At 44.0% G+C, this 14,699-nt stretch overlaps 1 protein-coding gene across 2 annotated transcripts in view; it reads right to left on the reverse strand.

The window, feature by feature from the left end:
- Positions 1–14,699, reverse strand: part of LOC136876365 (sodium-independent sulfate anion transporter) — an 812,595-nt gene that overhangs the window by 326,889 nt on the left and 471,007 nt on the right. For both annotated transcript variants that reach the window (XM_067150255.2, XM_067150256.2), the window contains exon 3: positions 137–192. The gene's annotated coding sequence lies outside the window, so the exon portion shown is untranslated. The remainder of the gene's footprint in view (positions 1–136; positions 193–14,699) is intronic.

Genomic DNA, 14,699 nt, shown 5'->3' on the forward strand with positions numbered 1-14,699 from the left:
TCCTGGTGTAAAAGTGGGAAACCACGGAAAGTTCGACAAGGGCTAACAAGTGCAACGGGGTTGTTATCAGCTCTTAATTTAAAATAAGAAGGAAACACATATGTAGGCACATTTTGGTATGACATACAGTACTTACCTGCTACCTTCGTCCAGAAAAAGTTGATAGGATCGACAGGAAATCACGTGCAGGATCTGAAATAAAACGAAAATATATGTCATTAGCAGAGAACATGTTATCAGAAAATTTAAACAAATTGTACGATACATTTGGGCATGTTAAACATTCCATAGACTCAGAACTTCCACAGACAACTCTGCGAGGAAGAACAGTGAGGGAAAAAGGAAACATAAAGGAAAGGTTGGAAGCCAAGGACTCAACTGCTTTAGTATCACTGAGCTGGAAGAAAACAGATCCGTCCCGCCGTTTAGGGGTAGCGTGCCTGCCTATTACTCGGAGGCCCGCCTGGCAACGATGGTATAGTAAAGGATTAGGAGTGGGAAGGAAGCAGTCGTTGCCTTAATTAAGGTACAACCCCAGCATTTTCCTGATGTAAAAGTGGGAAACCACGGAAAGACATCTTGAAGGCTGCCGACAGTGGGGGGTCGAACCCCTCGGATGTAAGCTCACAGCTGTGCGCTCCTAACCGCACGACAAACTAGCCCGGTAGGGATTTTTACCTGCATCTGAGGGCTGGTTCGAGGTCCCTCACCCTACGTAATTACAATATAGGAGCTATCTGACTTTGAGATGGAGGCCCCAGTCTAGGAAGCCAAGAATAACGGCCGAGTGGATTCGTCGTGCTGACCACACGGCACCTCATAATCTGCAGGCCTTCGGTCGCTTGGTAGTCGGATGTTGAGCCATGGTGTTAGGTGTTTGGAAGAAAATAAACTGTGATGCCTACAGTATCTCAATAATGACGTTACACTGGCAGACTATTGAGATGTGTTGCCACTAGATGGCATTAATGCTGTAGAAACTAACTCATCAACACCAGCTTCTACCATTGTTATTTGTTTAACGTGTCAGATTTTAAAAGACGACTGGATGCCGGAATTTTGTCCTAAAAATGTTCTTCAACGTGTTAGAACCCAACGACACGGCGTTAGAGACCCTCAAACGCTATCAACTTCAGGCTGAATAGAACTCGTTACCTTGAGGACATGATGCAAGTGTGTAATGGACTAGTATAAGTTGGAAACAATTCTCTAAACCCATGGGTAAATATCGGGCTCGATTAGTAGGTGTTATCATTATTATTATTATCTACGTAATTATGTATGACAGGCTGTCAGTACGGGCTATATTTGGTATAAATCGTGGCCGTCTGTCTGTTAGGTCATCAGCCCAGAGGCTGGTTGGATCCTCAAATAGCACCACCAAAGGTTATGCGGTTATAAGGAAACCCCAAAAACCAATGGCAGCACCAAAATGAGGCATACTAGGCAAGACGAGGAGTGAGGTAGTTTGCCATTGCTTTCCTCACTGGGTCAGAAAGTGCTATTGCAGCACGACTGATCCTATGAGCAACACCTTTCATAACACTCAGATGCACTGTTTGTGCTCCGAATGTCATTACTCAGCACCACCCATATCATTTATTATTTGTGATCTGTTTTCGGTCCGCCTCTGTGGTGTAGTGGTTAGCGTGATTAGCTGCCATCCCCGGAGGCCCGGGTTCGATTCCTGGCTCTGCCACGAAATTTGAAAAGTGGTATGAGGGCTGGAACGGGGTCCACTCAGCCTCGGGAGGTCAACTGAGTAGAGGTGGGTTCGATTCCCACCTCAGCCATCCTGGAAGTGGTTTTCCGTGGTTTCCCACTTCTCCTCCAGGCGAATGCCGGGATGGTACCTAACATAAGGCCACGGCCGCTTCCTTCCCTCTTCCTTGCCTATCCCTTCCAATCTTCCCATCCCTCCACAAGGCCCCTGTTCAGCATAGCAGGTGAGGCCGCCTGGGCGAGGTACTGGTCATTCTCCCCAGTTGTATCCCCGACCAAGAGTCTGAAGCTCCAGGACACTGCCCTTGAGGCGGTAGAGGTGGGATCCCTCGCTGTGTCCGAGGGAAAAGCCGACCCTGGAGGGTAAACAGATGATGATGATGATGATCTGTTTTCGTCTTGTGTAACAGAACATATGAGGTTATGTCACGATACTTCTGCTGTATGTTTATGAATACGACTTTATTTAATGTAAGAACACGTAATCAATCGTATATAACTTATTATTACCTGCAAATATGATATATAAATCCCATGTAATGTTGTGTAACACAGGGTAAGAGTGTAGAACAACGCACCTTTGGTTCTGACGTCACTCGAGTTTTACAGAATGTTCTGTTCATTTGTATATATGTTATTGGAGAGTCGAGAAGATACGAGAAAGCACGTTGTGTCATACTTTTCTGGAAGCCTGGCCAGACAAGGTATATAAAGGACAGTCTTGGGTTGTTTAGTCGAGTTGTGAGTGATAGTCGTTAGTCGAGTTATGTATGTGAACTCATGTTGTGGTTTTGCTGTTGAAGTGATTATGTTTTGTTGGTACCACCTGTGATCTTGTCGAGTGCTCCGTAGTTGGCTGGCATGCTAATGTGGCAGTCGACTGAGTTCAAGATGGTGGTTAATTTGATGTGAAACTATTAATGTGTATACAATTTGTAAATAAAACAGTGCACACAAATGACAACATCTCGCGTGTGCGTCTTTGCGAATACGATAAACAGGAGAACGACTAACCACTGATCATTCTTTTATTCCTTATTTATTCATTTATGTATTTATTTATTTATTTATTTATTTTCCATACAATAGATACAGCCCAAGGAGTCCAATTTGCTCTAACAGTAAATTACTTGGCGGGTTCGATCCTGGCTCAGTCCGGTGGTATTTGAAGGTGCTCAGATACGTCAGCCTCGTGTCGGTAGATTTACTGGCACGTAAAAGAACTCCTGCGGGACTAAATTCCTGCACCTCGGCGTCTCCGAAAACCGTAAAATGGTAGTTAGTGGTACGTAAAGCAAATAACATTATTATTAGTAAATTAGCGGAGTGACTGCTCGTGTTGACGTGCTACAGCTATAGAGTCAAGATCTGCATTCGTGACACGCGTGGATTTAAACCTCTCTGTCGGCTATCCTGAGAGTGGTTTTCTGTGGTTTCTTCATTTTCACTTCCAGGCAAATGCCAGGACAGTTCTTATTCATAGGCCACAGCCAATTCGTTCCAATTCCTTACTCAATTTCATTCACCGTAATTCATTTCATCTTTATTAGCTTCTCAACTGAGATCATTCAGGAAGGGCATCCAGCCGTAACGTGCCGTATACATTCATCTTAACTCATCCTTGGCCCTGTATCAAGAAACGGAATTAAGGGGTAGACCAAAAAATGCATCCCGGTTTGGTCATCGTAACAGGGCACCAGTCTTTATAGAGAAAATCATGTATTCATGGAAAGGATTGAAATTGTGAGGACCCATCTCTCTTTTCCGCGGCAATCACTACGTCGCTGTACGTCATGCACACTTTCATCCTATTCATTAACGGCCAAACCAATCTTTGAAATACTGAACGTCCACCCAATTCTGTTGTCATCATTCATGCCACCAAGGTGACGATAAACATTATTAGCCTCTTACACATTCACTTAATTCAAGTAAAAGATAATTATACTGGTGCTAGATTGCTTTAATGTTACAGTAAATGACATTTTTTTATTCGTATCCTGTTCGACTTCTCCTTAACATTCCTTGCTCTCTTCTAACTCCAAGCATTGAAGTTTATTTTGTGTGGACGGTCCCCCATTACCTCCTTACGTACTATGTTGAAGTCATCTGGAAATAATAATAATAATAATAATAATAATAATAATAATAATAATAATAATAATAATAATAATAATAATGTCCGCCTCTGTGGTGTAGTGGTTAGCGTGATTAGCTGCCACCCCCGGAGGTCCGGGTTCGATTCCCGGCTCTGCCACGAAATTTGAAAAGTGGTACGAGGGCTCGAACGGGGTCCACTCAGCCTCGGGAGGTCAACTGAGTAGAGGTGCGTTCGATTCCCTCCTCAGCCATCCTGGAAGTGGTTTTCCGTGGTTTCCCACTTTTCCTCCAGGCAAATGCCGGGATGGTACCTCACTTAAGGCCACGGCTGCTTCCTTCCCTCTTCCTTGCCTATCCCGTCCAATCTTCCCATCCCTGCACAAGGTCCCTGTTCAGCATAGCAGGTGAGGCCACCTGGGCGAGGTACTGGTCACTCTCCCAGTTGTATCCCCGACCCAAATTCTGAACCTCCAGGACACTGCCCTTGAGGCGGTAGAGGTGGGATCCCTCGCTGAGTCCGAGGGAACAACCGAACCTGGAGGATAAACAGATTAATAATAATAATAATAATAATAATAATAATAATAATAATAATATTAATAATAATAATAATAATAATAATAATACGATATTGCTCGTCCGAGGCGGTAAAGGCGTGTTCGGTTCACCCTGAAGGGCGTGGGTTCGATTCCCCGCCAAGAAGTCGAAAATAAAAAATAAAAACGAGATTTCCACTTTCGGAGGTGCATATGGTACTGAGGTTCACTCAGCCGACACCAAAGCTGAGTATTTTGTTAATTTCTGGAGCAAAGGCGATCGGGCGTAGAGCTAACCACTCTACCCCACCAAGTGCCGGGTATTACGAATTATGGGAGCCTTTACCTTTCACCCCTCCCAAGGCCTTCATGGCCTGTACGGAGATGGCTTTGCTTTGCTAATAATAATAATAATAATAATAATAATAATAATAATAATAATAATAATAATAATAATAATAATAATAATAATAATACGTAACACTGATTCAGACACGTCTTATAGCGACGAAGGTGAAGAACAGGGCTAGAACTGGGTAGGAGGCCAATGTGGCCTTAATTGAGATAAGCCCCAGTATTTGCTCGGTATAAAAACGAGAAAGCACGCGAAGAAGCCATCTTCAGAGCTACCGACAGTGGGGGTTTGAACTATATATCTCCTGAATGCAAGCTAACAGCTACACGACCGAGCTCGATAGCTGCAGTCGCTTAAGTGCGGCCGGTATCCAGTATTCGGGAGACAGTGGGTTCGAACGCCACTGTCGGCAGCTCTGAAGATGGTTTTCCGTGGTTTCCCATTTTCACGCCGGGCAATTGCTGGGGCTGTATTTTAATTAAGGCCACGGCCGCTTCCTTCTCATTCCTAGACCTTTCCTGTCCCATCGTCGCCATAAGCCCAATCTGTGTCGGTGCGACGTAAAGCAAATAGAAACAAAGAAAAGAAAAAAGGCTACACGCCTGAAGCCATGTAGCCGTGTAGCGAACTCGCTCAGTATTATTATTATTATTATTATTATTATTATTATTATTATTATTATTATTATTGTTACGGGTATTAACAATAGATTTTGCAAAATGATTATTAACACTATTTGTCGTAGAGAACGAAAGTAATGAACCTCGTATCTCAGAGGCGAAGCTTCCACGGTGTGCAGAATTATTTAGTTTATTTTCCGGGTTGAACCGTGTTGTTTTGTGTACATTACGCACAGTTTGCCGACGATTCGAATACACTGCAGTATTCTTTGTCAAGACGACTGAAATACCCCTACTCGATCCGAGGTAAACAACCAGGAACCACTCTTGTAGTGTGATTGCTGCTTGGGAGGCTGAAAAACACGTCGGCAAACTGTACGTGACGTACAGAAAACAAGAACACGGTTCAACCCGGAAAATAAACTAAATAATGAACCTCGTGTTTTGAGAGTGTTAATAGGGTCGATCGTAAGCATAGGCACAAGACCTTCAATTTTACATTGAAAGTGTAATCGATTCGATAATTCCGCATACCTTAACCAGGACTGAACGGCGGCACCTTCGTGAGTAGTTTCCCTGTAGGTGTGACTAGAATACATTGGAGGTGAGTGAAAGGGGCTCTCAAATTCAGGGCTTGGGTTGACGACCACAGGGTTATTAGCTGAGTCTTGAATTGTTCCGATTTGTTTGTGTCAGACTCCTCATGTTAATATTTTTCTATCTAGCTTCCCATGTTGAGCGCTTCATCTCGATGATATTAGGTTTGCGAGGGCTGTTGACTCAAACAAGGGCACACTGTCTGCCGTAGGCCCTCGTTACCATCTAGTACGAAAACAGGATATTCTCATAACAGTCACCACAAAAGAGAGCTGGATATACTGACCAGGAGCAACGTTCACATTGAGACGGAAGAAACAGTGAAAGAAGCTGCCCACCTCCCTTACATCACAGATCGAATGGTTGAGATCTTCCTCAAGTACCATATAGACTGGCATAGGCAAGGAACTATACCGCTGGACTGCCGTGACAGCATCGTCACTGACTTCGGGTGAAGTGAAAGACTCGGAGTCAATTAAATACAGTTGTACAGGGTGACCCAAAAGTTGGTCAACATTTGACGAGGCAATACTTCATGGAATATTGGAGGTAGAGTGGTAATAATTGAAACACACATGATTGGCATGACATGGGGTTTTACTGACACCTTCAACGAGTGCACAAAAAGTTCAATAGATGGTACTGGACAGCAACACATCAGACCCGTGTACGGTATAAAAGCAGCTGTCGGGCAAGAGGGCAGCAGATGCGCCTGCAATCGTGGCATGTCATGCTTGGCCTCCCCGATCTCCTGACCTCAGCCCGTGTGATTATTGGCTGTGGGGTTATCTGACGTCGCAAGTTTACCGTGATCGTCCGACCTCATTAGGGATACTAAAAGACAACATCCGATGGCAATTTCTCACCATACCTACGGTTATGCCGCACAGTGCTGTTCACAACATTGTCCCTCGACTACAGGTATTGTTGATGAATGACGGCCGACATAAAGAACATCGTCTTTGCTAAACCTCGATTGTTATGCTAATTATTGCTTGTGTATCGTATGAAGCGCTATCTGTTGTTCATTTCATGTACTACCTCCCTACCGCCAATATTCCGTGAAGTATTGTCTCGTCAAATGTTAATGGACTTTTGGGTTACTCGGTATTTACAAGTGACTGATGAGATGTAGTGGACAATTGTTACGTCAAGAAATTAATACGGGGATTGGTTCATAAGCCATGGAAACTACTTTTCACCTCACAATTCCACTGTGCTGGCATACAATGGTCATATTTTCTGGCAAACATGACACACAGAGTACATGGGCACAGCATGATGTTCTGCAATGCGATTTTATTTTACGCAAATAAATATCACACGAGAACACGTTCACTTTCTTGTATCAATTACTTTATTGTCACTGTAAGTCACAACACACAATTATACACAGTATACTACAACACTTAATAGCGGAGTACCCTGAAGTCGATTCTGTCAAGTACGGATATCAACAACACTGCCTCGCGTATTATACCATACACTCTCTTGAACTCACCACCTCATTGAATGACAGCTCGATATATACTGTATACTGTTCGATCAACCATCTAGAACTCTCGATTTCTGGATAGGTTCCTACAACACTCTAATGGAACTCACTCGAAACATCGATCGACCAGGTAGTCGAATGCGTACTCGAACTTTCGTTTACTGTTTACCAATACACATGGAAATCTCTACAACATTCGTAATGTCTCTACATGTATCTGGATAATAAAACCTTACAATAAGTTTCCAGAACCCTTCATATATACCAAATTATAGTACAATAGGTCTAATATACTGACATTATAGAATTTTCTACCATTTTCGACTATATATATTTTGAGGTTATACACAATACGTATTTGAGGTTATACCAATTTATAATACATATTTACAGGGGAACCATGTATTAGTCTTAGTCATAAGTTACATCTAATAAAATATAATTTAACATTTAAATATAATTAAAGTAAATTAAACATAATAATTGAAGGTTTTACACCAGTTACGATGTCGTGCGTACGACAGTGAGATGACGCTGCGTTGGGCAAATACCATGCACAGGGCGATGGGACTGTACAAGTGAGTCAGTCTCCGTGCACACTGGATATGACGAGACAAGAACAGGCAGGGAAGTACTAGAACACCCGCCATACTCACCACACCTGTCTCTGTGCGATTTTGATCTCATCCCCAAAGTGAAAGAACCATTGCTAGGGAGACGGTTTAGGACATGAGAAGACGCTGTGAAACATGAGACTGCAGAATTCACACATGGTGAGGTGACTGAATCTGATGTCTCCCACATCGTCGGCAACGTGTTGTGGACATTCTAGGGGACTGCTTTGAGTGTTTACTCTGAGAGTAAACATTATGTAGCACAGTGGCGTATACTGAGGGCTACCAAGGCTATCAGTGAAGCCCAAACCTCAATTGAGAACGATGGAAATCTAAAGCATATTATAATGTAAGCATCTGACACATTGTTCCATTTACGCACCTTGAAAGCAATGAGAAAAAACGTCGCACGTATTTCTGACATCAAGGCTTCGGAGACTGATATTGCAGCCCAGACTCTCATCCCTCTCCCCTCGACTCACCTCAGGCGACTTACTGCTGTACGCCTGATAGGCGCGGGGACCGCGGGGGATAGGTGTGCTAGGCTTCGGTCCGTCAGATCGCCACTGCTAACTATCAACCATGCGTTACTCATCGTATAAATTTCCTCATCTCACCCTTCTGACTTAATTATATAGATAACAGAGCGCTGGTATTTTATTCCCGTTTACTTCTACATCCTTGTAGGAAGACACTGCAGTGCTGCTGTTATAGGAGCAATATAGTTTCATTTTTATATGTACGCTAGATCCGCTAAAATGAAATGCTATCTTTCAGGCTTAGTGTTCTGTTTTGTTGGTTGGAATCGAACCCGTGATCATGGGTCGAACACCACCACTGATCTCCCGAGGAAGCTAATTAACCAGTGAACGATGGGTACGACCGCTGTAAAATTCAATATTTTAGCTTAATGGTGATAATAATAATAATAATAATAATAATAATAATAATAATAATAATAATAATAATAATAATAATAATAATAATAATAATGGTGCATAGCATCTGTATAAGTTTGGTGGTGACAGTGAGGATAAAATGAATGGCGAAGACGTCATAAACACCCAGTCCCCAAGCCAGGGGAATTAACAGTATGAGGGGGCTGATTCTGAAAATTGAACCCGGGCCATCGGACCAAAGGCAAGCATTCTATCCATTTAGCCACAAAGGTGGCCTTCAATTTGCTAAACCTTAGGCCACGATCTCGACTGATCAGGTGTTGAGTATTGGCAGTGGCAGAGACCAGGGCAGTAACTTGTGAAGCAGCCTTGACAGCACAGCAGGGTTCTCCGTTGGCTATTGGCTGCAGCTCAAAACGCTTAAGGCTTGACGTTCACTAAACCAACTATCGAAAAGGGGTAACCTAAGTCCAGTGGTAGCCCACGTCTTGATCCCAGCATACGCCACTGATGTAGCACAAGGATTTCACGGCTGAGAGTTTCTCGCCTACACCTGGTAAACATGCTCGGCATTATTAGCATGTTTCACAGCACCTTACAGTCCAGCCGGGCTGAGTGGCTCAGACGGTTAAGGCGCTGGCCCTCTAACTCCAACTTGGCAGGTTCGATCCTGGCTCAGTCCGGTGGTATTTGAAGGTGCTCAAATACGACAGCCCCGTGTCGGTAGATTTGCTGGCACGTGAAAGAACTCCTGCGGGACTAAGTTCCGGCACTTCGGCGTCTCCGAAGACCTTAAAAAGTAGTTAGTGGGACGTAAAGCAAATAACGTTATTATTATTATTACCTTACAGTCCCGACTCCCATCTGTACAGGGTGTTTCTATATTCCCATTACAGACTTCGAGGGATTGCATTGGGGACCAAGACGGTTAAGTCTAGCATAGGAACTTGTGTCCGGAAATGTACCGTCTTCCCGCTACTCGTAAAAACCCACCATAGCACATGTTCAAATCTCCTGCATTGTACGTGTCACTGACTAGAGTACGTACGTCATTGAATGATCACGTGATGTCTCATTCCCTTACAGGTCTGTTGACATTCCATGCCATTCAGCTGAGTGTGTGATCCTCCCGGAGACGTGTTGTACCTGCTGTTGTGCTTGTGATCTTCGTTCATACTACAGTACAGCAGTAAGCTGTACGCACAGTACTGCACCAAAGATTTGTGGAATAGTCGTAGTGGCCTGATTACTTGGCCCGCACGATCACCGGACTTGACACCGCTAGACTACTGACTGTGGGGCCACATAAAAACTTGATTTACGAGACCCGTGTGGAATCCGTGGAAGACCTACTGGCGCGGGTTATGGCTGCGGCGGATGTTGGAGGACCAGAGACTGGTGACCGTGTGTACGAGAACATGATACGTATGTACCGTGTCTGTGTTGATGTCGGTAGTCATCACATCGAGCCCCACCTGTAACCCAGACGACAAGCAGTAGGAGTCAGACAGAGCGCCGGAAATGCGGAATCAGTAAACGTGTGTTGTGGTGGTGTTTTGCGGATAGTGGGAAGATGGTACGTTTCCGGACACAAGTTCCTATGATTAACGTAACCGTCTTGGTTCCCACTGCAAGCCCTCCAAGTCTGTAATGGGAATTTAGAAACAACCTGTATATTCTATTTTTCTGGTAGATCCCGGATTCTCGCGAAAAAAGAAAGGAAGAGTTGTCATGACTCTAATCCTCTTAAATAAGTAAAAACCGATTAACCGTCTGTTGGGTTATTCATTGCGAACTAGCGACAGGGATGACTAATCATAACCAACACCATATCTACCGCAATGGTGCTGTCATGCCAGGCGTCAGGTTCTTTGTTCAATGATGCACACGTCATTGGTCGCAACTGGTATTCACAGGTCGATATAAAGCACTTCACACTTAGGACACATTCGAGCTTGTAGGGCAGTCATTTCGGATTCGGGATTGCTATTTAAATGGGAAAATCTCCAATAAAAAATGTCAATGTTCACAATCACTTGTTCACAAACTGTAGCTGTACTCTCTCTCTCTCTTTCTTTTTAATCTTAGCCTTATCCCTTGGTCTTAGCTTCTCTAATTTTCTTACTGCAGGCGTTCCTGTCCCCAGTGTCATCTCGTTTCGAGCCTCAACTTTCACCTTCCTTGCTTTCTACTACCATTTACCATCAACTTTTGGACTATTTTCCCCCACTTCCTCGTCCTCCTCTCGTAGCTGCACATGACCATACCATCGTAGTCGCCTTTCCTCAATTTTCTTCCACAGGCATCCCAGGCATTTAATGTTCCTCTAATGCGTTCATTTCTTATTAACATGGATATGGGGTTGGGCTGTGGCACCTAGGCGTCCCCGAAAACCGTAAAAGTAGTTAATGGGACGTAAAACTAATTAAATTATTATTATTACTATTATTATTATTATTATTATTATTATTATTATTATTATTATTATTATTATTATTATTATTATTATTATTATTATTATCGACTTGATATTTGTTCTGTGTCTTTCACGTCTACTTTTCGTTTTTTTTTAGGTTGATGTATTTTCCTCTTTTATTACTCCGATGAACTTACTCCCGGTTCTATGGTTCACAGGGATCCTGGGTTCAATTCCCGGCAGGGTCGGGAATTTTAACCTTAATTGGTTAATTTCGCTGGCACGGGGACTGGGTGTATGTGTCGTCTTCATCTTCATTTCATCTTCATAACGACGCGCAGGTCGCCTCCGGGTGTCAAATCAAAAGACCCGCATCTGGCGAGCCGAGCTTGTCCTCGGACACTCCTGGCACTAAAAGCCATTCGCCGTTTCGTTTCACTCTATTCCCCAATTCGCAACCTAGAGTTCCGTGCGAATATGGCGAAGTGAACTGCTTCTCCGAATACATTCGCGTATAAAGAGCCGTCTGGTGTCCAACAAGTATGCCATTTCGTCAATAAAATGTCGGTCAACTGAATTCAGAACTTTCGGTACCGGTAAGTCTATTATTCGCAGGCGCGTCGCATCTGTATGTTCAGTGGTTCGGTGAACACCCTAAAAATAGATGACTTAGTAAAATGGTTCATGAAGTGTTTATTCCTTTAATTATCTCTGTGTATTTGCGCACGTAGCGTTAACATTCTGTTGCTTTCTAGAACTAGCGAAGAGGTTCAGTTTCTGGATGAGAAAGCAGGGAGGGGAGCCCGAGAACAGCAAGTAGAACAGCCATAGATACGAACTACATCGCACAGCTTCGAAAATGGTATCATATTTCTCTTTGTAAAAATCAGATGATCATAAATATGTCTTTTGGTCATGGCCATCATTCAACGGTTGCTAATTTCAGATGGCCGCCAGCCGTAAGACATAGCCTGCATAGTTGCTAGGTAACATTGTGTGGCCATCCATCCATACCTTACATCACAGCCTGCACGTTGCTAGGTAACATTGTCCGGCCATCCATCCATACTTCACATCACAGCCTGCAGGTTGTTAGGTTACATTGTCCGGCCATCCATCCATACTTCACATCACAGCCTGAAGGTTGCTAGGTTACATTGTCCGGCTATCCATCCGTACCTTACATCATAGCCTGCAGGTTGCTAGGTTACATTGTCCGGCCATCCATCCATACTTCACATCACAGCCTGCAGGTTGTTAGGTTACATTGTCCGGCTATCCATCCGTACCTTACATCACAGCCTGCAGGTTGCTAGGTTACACTGTCCGGCCATCCATCCATACTTCACATCACAGCCTGCAGGTTGTTAGGTTACATTGTCCGACTATCCATCCGTACCTTACATCACAGCCTGCAGGTTGCTAGGTTACATTGTCCGGCTATCCATCCGTACCTTACATCATAGCCTGCATAGTTGCTAGGTAACATTGTCCGGCCATCCATCCGTACCTTACATCATAGCCTGCATAGTTGCTAGGCTACATTGTCCGGCTATCCATCCGTACCTTACATCATAGCCTGCATAGTTGCTAGGTAACATTGTCCGGCCATCCATCCGTACCTTACATCATAGCCTGCATAGTTGCTAGGCTACATTGTCCGGCTATCCATCCGTACCTTACATCATAGCCTGCATAGTTGCTAGGTAACATTGTCCGGCTATCCATCCGTACCTTACATCACAGCCTGCAGGTTGCTAGGTTACATTGTCCGGCCATCCATCCATACTTCACATCACAGCCTGAAGGTTGCTAGGTTACATTGTCCGGCTATCCATCCGTACCTTACATCATAGCCTGCATAGTTGCTAGGCTACATTGTCCGGCTATCCATCCGTACCTTACATCACAGCCTGCACGGTTGCTAGGTAACATTGTCCGGCCATCCATCCGTACCTTACATCACAGCCTGCAGGTTACTAGGGTACATTGTCGGGCCATCCTTCCATACTTCACATCACAGCCTGCACGTTGCTAGGTTACACTTCCATCACACATTTTGTTATACTATTTCGTTACACAAATTTTTGGATGACCCCCAATTCTAAGACATAACTTACTGTATTTATGCCAAAAAGCTGGTTAGTACCGTTAGTAAGGATAACACAAAGGCGAAGTGAAAAGCATGTTTTGAGGTGTAAGGTGCGAGGGCTAACTAACAATTAGCGAAACACTTCGAAAGGCAGCAACAACAACAACAAAACGGCGTGAAAATTACAGTTCATTAACATTTCTCAAGCAAGAAATACATTTTTTCAGTTCAAACTACTGTTTCATATCTTTCATATCACGATTACTGTATTTGACTATTACGTTATACAAGAAAGAAAGAAAGAAAGACCACATCATTGTACAAAAGTTGCATTTTTGGACATACACTTCATTTAAAATTGTGTTCACAGCCTCCGTGGCTCAGATGGCAGCGCGTCGGCCTCTCACCGCAGAGTTCCGTGGTTCAATTCCCGATTACTTCATGTGAGATTTGTGCTGGACAAAGCGGAGGCGGGCAGGGTTTTCTCCGGATACTCCGGTTTTTCCATGTCATCTTTCATTCCAGCAACACTCTCCACTTTGGCCGTGCGCGTAGAGGCGCGCGGCTGTGAGCTTGCATCCGGGAGATAGTAGGTTCGAATCCCACTATCGGCAGCCCTGAAAATGGTTTTCCGTGGTTTCCCATTTTCACACCAGGAAAATGCTGGGGCTGTACCTTAATTAAGGCCACGGCCGCTTCCTTCCAACTCCTAGGCCTTTCCTATCCCATCGTCGCCATAAGACCTATCTGTGTCGGTGCGACGTAAAGCCCCTAGCAAAAAAAAAACCACTCTCCACTATCATTTCATTTCATCTGTCAGTCATTAATCATTGCCCCAGAGGAGTGCGACAGGCTTCGGCAGCCGGCACAATTCCTATCCTCCCCGGTCATTGACTAGAAAACAGGTTGTGAGTTTTTTTGTATGTTTTCCGTTTAAATTGTAGTATTTTTTTTGTAAAGTAGCCTATTTTCAATACGTTCTTAACAGAACACTGGACGTGAGCCAACACATGTAAGCCATTTTCAGATCTCCATTAATGAGGCTTACAGCAAGAGTGAGAATTGGAAACTTCCGTAAAGTGCACCATTCATGTCGTGGGTAACGTTTCCATTAATAACCGCGTAATCACAAAGCGACGTGTTGTTGCAGTGGTTTGCTAATCGTCGTGTTCATGCTCAACCTACCTTCACCTTGTCGACTGGAGGCATGACTATTGTACTCAGGTGCTGCAGAGATACCAGCCCCGGACGAC

Source organism: Anabrus simplex, chromosome 6, assembly GCF_040414725.1.
Source record: "Anabrus simplex isolate iqAnaSimp1 chromosome 6, ASM4041472v1, whole genome shotgun sequence".
NCBI classification, from domain to species: domain Eukaryota; kingdom Metazoa; phylum Arthropoda; class Insecta; order Orthoptera; family Tettigoniidae; genus Anabrus; species Anabrus simplex.